Genomic DNA, 8,305 nt, shown 5'->3' on the forward strand with positions numbered 1-8,305 from the left:
ATATAACATCTTACCTAACTACAGACCTTTTGTCAAATTAAAATATTAACATTGGTACAATTAGCTAAACTACAGCCTTTATTTGGATTTCTCCAGGTTTTCCACTAATGTCTTTTATCTGTTGCAGGCTCAAATTCAGGATACTGCAACGCATTTATGTGGCCACTTAGTTTTAACAAGATACTCCACACTTTTGCCTTGCCTGAGACTCATAAAATGTCTATTCATTTCATGAGGCTTTCTTTTAGCTTCAGCTATAAGAAGAGCCATGAAAATATAGAGAAGATGCCATTTTAGAATAAGTCAAAATATTCTTTTCCTGATTTTCACATGAATTTACTCATCTCTGAGTTCTTCTTACAGACCCGAACATTTCCCTCTCCCACGGTTCCTGGGTCCCTGTCAGCAGGATTCATGCTCCCCTCACAATCAGGCCCCCACTGGCTGGGCAGCACCATCTCAGACAAGGGACAAGAACAAGTACTAAGCTGAATGGAATAGAATATTGAGGTGGGGGGCTACTATCAGTAACTCCAGTCTTGCTGGAACAACCTCTGGATAAAGACGATTCACTCAACAAACACTTCCTTAGTACATACGCATAAAAACATCTTTAGCATCATGTGCGTGATCTCCTTGTGGTGCAGAGAGGCTGGGTAACAACAAAAAGTCGCTTAACTAATAGGTGGCAGGGCAGTGATTCAAACCCCAGTTCCTGTGTGACCCTAAAGTCCATGATCTTAATGATTCTATCACTGTGCCTTCTTGAGAGACCCTCAGTGAATGGTTGAGCCAAGTCGTTCCAATTCTAGCTCTCCAACCCTGATTACTCCAACCTTGAGTTGAGATCTGACCCAGCCCTGGTTCTAACTTGATCCTTATGGCTATGTGCCTTCCCTCCCCTTTTACTAAATCTTGGCCTTACCTACCATGATGTGTTGGATATATAGCAACCCAGTTGACCCCTCCATAAGGGGTCATAGCCATGTTCTGTTAAAACTTCTTGGATATGCATGCCTCCCCTGGTTAGGGACCACCCTGCCTCTTCCCTGTCAATGGGGAGCCTCCAGGGTCCTTTGCTCTGTCAGCCAGTCTGGTGACCATCTGGCCATTAAGCAGGTCTAGACCTGCTCCTGGCCCTCTGCTGCCCTCTAGCAGTCACCGGCCACTCTGCCCCATCCGGAACACAGGACTAGCCTTACCTTTGGGCCCCTGTACACTACCAGTTGGCTTGGTAACCTTAGAGCCAGGCAAAGGGAGGTCTGGCTGAAACAACCTGGATCTCCTGGGAGAGACACTTGGCAGCAAGTAACTCAAGGAAAGTGACTTTCTCATCTTCCTTTAAAAAAAAAAAAGGCTGGAGGGACAGGAGGAAGACAGCCTCGTCCTACTCCTTTTCTTTATACTGAGAATCTCTCAAGAGATGCTGTTCCCAAAATGGCACCGTGGAAGATGCGGGGGAATCCTAGACTAGCGCGTCCCAGCTTACAATGGAGCTTCCCAGCTCAGAGTGAAGGACGCAGGAGGCAGCAAGCCCCAGGGACCTTAGGGGAATGGATATGTCGGTGACTTGGCCCAGTGGAGACTTTCTAAACTCCTCTAGTCACTACAGGAGTGACCTCGGGAACTACCAGCTGCGCACAGGTGGCAGAAGCCTTTGATGACTGGTTTCCTCTTCCCTAGAGTCATTTAGCAGCAGGAGGGGGTGTGGGGTGGAGGGAGCAGCTGTTTATTCTCATGACACTTCCCACTGCCGTAGACAGCTCTTTGATTGATCCCCGCTCAGAAGATCTAGCTTGGTCTCTGGGGACAGAAACTGGGGATAGATGGGTTGTGCAATTTCCTCGGGGTCACACACTGGATCCTTAAAAGAAAAAAACAACTTTCCCCACTGCTGTCTGTTCCTCCAGGTGAAAGGGGGTGACCACAAAAGTACCACCACCACCCCCCGCCCACCTTTTCCTCTGACCCTCCTAGAAACTGAATAGAAGCTCACACAGGTTTATTTGCTTGGCCCTCACTATAACACTATGAGATTCTTCTCTCATTCATTTGAAAGACAGGGAAAGTAGAGGTCTAAGAGCAGAAGCCTCTTGCCCAAGGCCACAGAGAGAGCCAGGATTTGAATTCAAAGAGCCATTAGGATTAAAAACAGACTTCAGAAAAGAAGCCTTACAATTCCCACCCAAACATCCCTTGCCAACACACACACACACACATACACACACACACACACAAACACACCCCATGCCAGTGATTGTTTATCTTTTCCAGCAAAGAGCAATTTAATCTCCTTTTAGGAAACAAAATCTGACCCATTTAGTCAGGGAGAGGAGACAGGCTGAGAATAGACAAGCAAGTGAAAGTAAAAATCAAACTTGCTGAAAACAGGAAGTCGAGAGAGCAGACTGGGACCTCTGATCAGAGATACAGGACACGGGCCATCTCGGGCATGGCTCCCCCATTATGAAATGTCCCAAAGCAAGAGTTTAAGAAAGAATCATCTAAAGCATGTCATCTCTAGAACCCCAACCCATCCTGAAATATGGGCGAGGGCTTATCTGATGACCGGGAAGACAGAGAAAAGGAATTATTACCTCTTCTCCTCTAGCCTTCCCTGAATTCCAGCATTAGTCAAGGCTGGGAATCTAACACAGGAGAGGGAAAACTAAAAGAATCCCAAGGAGGAGGGCTGAACACCAGCCAGCAGGTCAAAGGCCTGGGGGACCACCCTGAACAGCATGGGAACAACTGGAACTCAACAGCTGGTTGGGCCAAGGCTTCCCAGCCCTGGGCTCTGCAGTGGCCCAAGCCTGCTATTTATTTGCATTGCAAGAGCATATCACCCTCAGGCTGCATCTCCCAAAGATGATAATATCAGCTCCCACTTAATTATGAAAAAGGAAGAATCCAAATAAGCAGATAACACTAGGCCTTCCTTGACCGCCACAGGTAGAATTTCAGTGCTGACACTGAATGCCACCACGTTTTGGGAGGGGGAAAGGACAGGGTCCTGAGATGCTCTGTTTGGTCACCCTGTGTCCTATGAACCGCCCAAGGACATTGTTTTTTAAAAGAGAGAAATTGCCTCAAAGTTGGGACGATTCTAAATTTGGAGATCACTGTCAGATACCAGTGGGTTTTACATGGCATTTACATATGAAGACATTCTTAATGAAAAGTGTATTCTGTACTTTTTAGCATAACACTGGCTGAAAAATATTCCACTATGTGTGCTGGTACAGGGCTGCAATTGAAATTCCAGTCGCTTTTAGAAAATGCTCGACATTTTTGAAGCTATTTCCTACCAATGAGTTTATCTCACAATATATAGAACCCAATTGGCCTCTTTAAATGACTCTAGAAGGCAACTGTATATCAAACTTCTCCATAATGGATTTTTAAAAATTGTTAAAGAAACTCATCAATCCTCAGTAATCATTTTAAAGTAAAAATGATTCACTTGTAACTATAAGCTAGTGCGGCCCCTGCTCCCACTCCAGAAGCCATGACCATGAATAACTCCAACTCACCCCCAGTTCTGGAAGTGCTAATTACCTCCAGGGATCCTACACGAGCAACTGAAAAGCTGGATGACCACAAGCAATTAGCCAATCAATTTGGCTTGAAATCGCCCCCAACACAATTGGCAGAAAGCCATACACGGGGTGTAAATGGGAGTCACCTATTTGAGAGGAAACAAAAGGCTTTAGCCTCCCACACTACGTTAATAACCTGCCGTGGTGCCCAAAATTACCACCATTCTAATCACATGTTGGGATTTAGGCCCTGCTCAAAAAGCAAATAGATTAGTCATTGTCAAAAACCCGTTAGCCCATTAGCACCCATTACCACACTAAGCAGCTCTCACCTAGGAAAACTGAGGGCAGGGGTCCGAGGGAATGGGAAGGAGGAGAAAGTCAGCCCAGCAGGGGGAAAGGTGACAAAGAGAGGGGTATTTGTGGAAACAGAGGTATGGGGGAGGTGGTGAGGGTGAGCAGAACCAAAGCCCTTCTGGTTCCCATATTTCTGAGAGGGGAAGAGAAAGGGAACTGTCACAAATAACAGTCTCGCCAGTCTCCCGTCACCCCCAAGCAAGAATTCAGAACACATCATCAAGCAGAAGATCTGTGAGCATTTCAAAAACGCAGTAGCAATCACAAGAAGCTGGCATAGTTTTATAAGAACAAGTCATGCCGGACTACCCTCATTTCCTTTTATGATGGGAGTGTTGGGCTCAAAACCAGAGGAATACAGTGGACACACCGCTTCTGGATTTCGAGAGGGCCTAGGACAGAGAGAGCAGTCAGGTCCAAGATAGGCTGCTCTGAACTGTCACGAATTCCGCCAGCTGGTCCCTTCACTGCTGTGACTGGCTGTCCCCAAAGGTGCTAGGTAAGAGATTCATGGCAATCTGAAAGGAAGTCTCTGGTGGGGAACCTGCGTGATCTGCCCTGCTCGGCATTTTTATCAATGACTGGAATAACGGTGTAAGTGGTACACTGATCTAGTTTGTGAACTGCATGAAGCTGCAAGGAACAGTTAACCCATTTTGAAACCCTGGTGATCTCAACAGGCTAGAATCTTCGCTCGGATTTAATAAGATGTCCTATTCATAGAAGACCAACACACCAAACCTGGGATGAAGGCTGGTGACAGCAGTTTGGAGAATTTTGCCCGACTTTAAGTTCAACACGCACCGACTCAATAGAGAGGGCCTCAGGTTGGCGGCCTCCCTCAAAGTATGCCCATAGACTACAGGCAGAGATCACTACCCGGTGCTCTGTGGCAGGCAATTCTGGGTGCCAAAATTTAGGGGCATAATCACCAAGTCGAAGCTTATCCACGTGAGAGCAACCAGTTACAAAGACAGAGTGACAAGGAGGTTGATTCGAGTCCAACAAACATAAGAACTGGCAATTAAAGCTGACCAAATATTACATGAGCTTCCTCGTAAGGCAGTGGATTTTTCACCAGAAGCCATTTTCACTCTAGGACCAAATGATGGCTCTCTCAGAATACGTTGTACAGAGGAGTCACACAGAGGTAGGAGGGTTGCATTCAATGACCCGTAAAGCTTCCTGTCAACTCTGAGAAGCTGTGGCATTATGGAACCACCTTCCTAATTTATAGAACTGAAAAAGGACACAGTACCGAAGCCAAACCTCTGGGTAGTGAATTACCACACGAAAAGAAATATTCTGCACCAGGCAGAGTGACCGGGGAAGTAGGAGACAATCCCACTCCTCTCTTTCTCCAAACTCCTTAGCTGTAGGGGTCTTGTTTGCATGGATAGCTTGGCAGTTGACATAAACTTCACTTGTGTGGCTGAGATGTTTGTAAGGAGGACGGGGGTGAAGGGAGTCAAATGGTGATGTGTAGACCACTTATTTCCCTGCCTTCTGTGAAAACAGAATTTGATGCTTTTCTATAGAGAGAGTGATTTATATGGGCAGGGCCAAAAAAACAAACAAACAAACAAATAAACAAGGACCTAACCCACTTTAAAAGGACTATTAGTGAAATAATAATTGAAACTCAATCTACAGCAAAGCATTTCTTCTATGAGCCCTTATAAGACATAACAAGAGCGTGTCCATAGACAGACTGACCTACATTTTTGAAGAATACATCGGAATACTACTATGTGCATATCTGAAAACACCCAGCAGTGCCTGGCATACAGCCGTCACCCCCTAAATAGCTGTTGACCAGCTGACAGAAACAGAAAAATCAAGTTTTTGAGGCATCTAACCAAAAGTGCCCTCCAAATTCGGGCCTGCAGTATGACGGCAGGATATAGGTCTTCCGCCGAGGCGGCAGAGCAGGGCAGAGCCAAGAGCTTGGTGTTCCTTGGCTTCTGGCGTGCTGAAAAGGAGAACACAGTTTCCTAGGGTCGGTCCCCTGGTGTGATCAGGTAGGAGGTTCCCCAGTGAGCTATGGAAAACCTGGCTCACTCGCTCTCTGCACGGTGGGAGGCAGCAGAGAGCGTGATACTGGAAACCTTGCCCTGGACCCAGCGTCGCAACTTCCAGGGGGTTCGGCTCCAGGCACATGAACATGAAAAGCTGTGAGTAAAGATATTCCCTTCGGCACTATAAGAGAGGTGGAAAAAAAAAGAAAACACGCACATAACTGGTGTGCTGAGAGGAGAGTGGATGGGTGGGAATATTATGCAGCTGTCTTCAAGTACATGTTCGGAAAGATGCCAAAGATCTATAAAGTGAAAAAGTATGTTGGCAAAACCGTATGGGTCCATTTACGTAGGGGGGAAAACTGTGTGTGTGAGTGCGCAGGGAGCGTGTGTGTACGTACACAAACTCATGGGGAAAGTCTGGAAGGAGCCACACATCAAACTACAGTGTTTGCAGTCGGCAAAGTTAGTAAGACAGAGGGGGAGGGATATATATAATATATACATAATTTCTTTTTTTACATTAAGCATGTCTAACTACTGCATGCATTTTCCCATATCAGAAAAATTACCTTTGTGCTTCGAAAAATATCAAAAGTTTTCTGAAAAAGTAAGAAATCCCCACTCTCTCCCTGTACCCCCCCAGCTTTCCTGGGAGGGTTGGGCTGAAGGAGTCCAGCCAGGCCTGTGTAGCTTCCCTGCTCTACCCAAGCAAGGCATTCCCGCTCTCTCTCTTGGGGTGGAAGGGTTGGAGAGGAGACTGGTTCTCAGGGTCGTACATAGCCCTACATGGAAGGATAGTTTATAAATAAGCGATTTTCTCAGAAGGTCAAAACCCTGGGAGAACCAACCACCCTTGCAAAGCCTTCTCATGAGAACCAGCGCAGGGCTCACTCGTGAACTTACATAACGCACCTACCAAAATGCTTGACATGGTCAAGGAAATACTTCCGATGGAGAAAACCCGGCACTTGAGGCATATGGGAACTCAGTAAAAGGAAGGTGCTGATTCATATAAGCTTCCAGACAATAAAGCTTTGATACACACGTCCTTTTCTATCAAACCCTCCCAGACAACGTGTGTGCACACACACACACACAGTTTAGGAAAAGAAAATCCGGCAACATCGAATAAGAGGATTCAAGCACCAAAACACCCCAGGAAATCACTGTGAGCTCCTTTTTGGTTCGTCACCAAACCATTTCTAGGGCATAAAAAGAACACTTTCTGAAAGAAAGGTTAATGTGCAAACGCACCTCACAGACCACAGTCTTCCTCATCAGCACAAGGGTGGGAGCCAGCTCACAGAACAAGAAGAGAACTGGATTGCCAGTCCAAATCTTTCCAACTGCCTCTCACCAGCAGGGGACTCCAGGCCGGAGGTGAATTTGCCCTCCAGGGGACATGCGACAGTGTCTGATGATATTTTTGGCTATCATGACGCGGGAGAGGGGGAGGTAAAGGCCAGAAATGCCGCTGAACATTCTATGATACACAGGACAGCCCCCACCCAGGGACGAAGAACTATCCAGCCCCAAACGTCAGTAATGCTGAGGTTGAGAAACTCTGCTTTTAGGCAAGTCACTTCATATCACTCTAGCCTCAGTTTTCTGACCTGGAAAATAGCCACCACGTGTCTCATGGAAGTCAAAATGTTTTAAAGTGTTTTGCTTTATGTACATGTAGGATTATCTGATCCTGGGGTCATTTTAGTACCTCAAGCCTATCATGCCTGGGAACTGCTCATTTTCAGCTTCAAACTTAATTATATTAAATTTGAACTTAACGTATATAAATCCAAATTATGTTTTAAAGTAATTTAGGAAAAAATAAATAAAGTAATTTAGGAAAGAGCCATAGGTGGGGGCTTCCTGGTGAAGGCGGTACCTAAGGCAAAATATACCAAGGAACCAGAGGCTGAGACCAGGTTCTCAAGTAAGTGCATCTGGGTTTCGGGTCCCAGCTCGGGCATGTCATAGCTTTGGGATCCTGGGCAAACGTGGTTATCTGTAAACATGAACTGAACCAAATATCTGTAGAACTTGGTATTAATAGTGCCTTCGCTCCATATGGTTGCTGTGAGGATTCAAAGAGTTAATGTATATAATGAGCTGAGCGCACTACTTGGTGGATGGTAAATGCTGATTAAATATTGGCTAGTATTCTATTTTTAATGAAGCAGACCTGAGGTACGCAGAGGAGGGGAACCTAATCCAGTGGAGAGGGTGATGAGGGAAGGTTTCCTGAAAAAGTGGTACCAGAGTTACTTCGTAAAAACTGGATGCAACGACTTGGATGGAACTGGAGGGTATTTATTATGCTGAGCGAAATAAGTCAAACAGAGAAAGACATGTATCATATGACCTCACTGATATGAGGAATTCTTAATC

At 45.9% G+C, this 8,305-nt stretch overlaps 1 protein-coding gene across 1 annotated transcript in view; it reads right to left on the bottom strand.

Moving 5' to 3' along the window:
• Positions 1 to 8,305, bottom strand: part of GPC3 (glypican 3) — a 415,107-nt gene that overhangs the window by 354,780 nt on the left and 52,022 nt on the right. The gene's annotated exons all lie outside the window — the stretch shown is intronic.

Source organism: Mirounga leonina, unplaced genomic scaffold (genome assembly GCF_011800145.1).
Source record: "Mirounga leonina isolate KUSES-001 unplaced genomic scaffold, KU_Mleo_1.0 Mir_101664, whole genome shotgun sequence".
In the NCBI taxonomy this organism is placed as follows: domain Eukaryota; kingdom Metazoa; phylum Chordata; class Mammalia; order Carnivora; family Phocidae; genus Mirounga; species Mirounga leonina.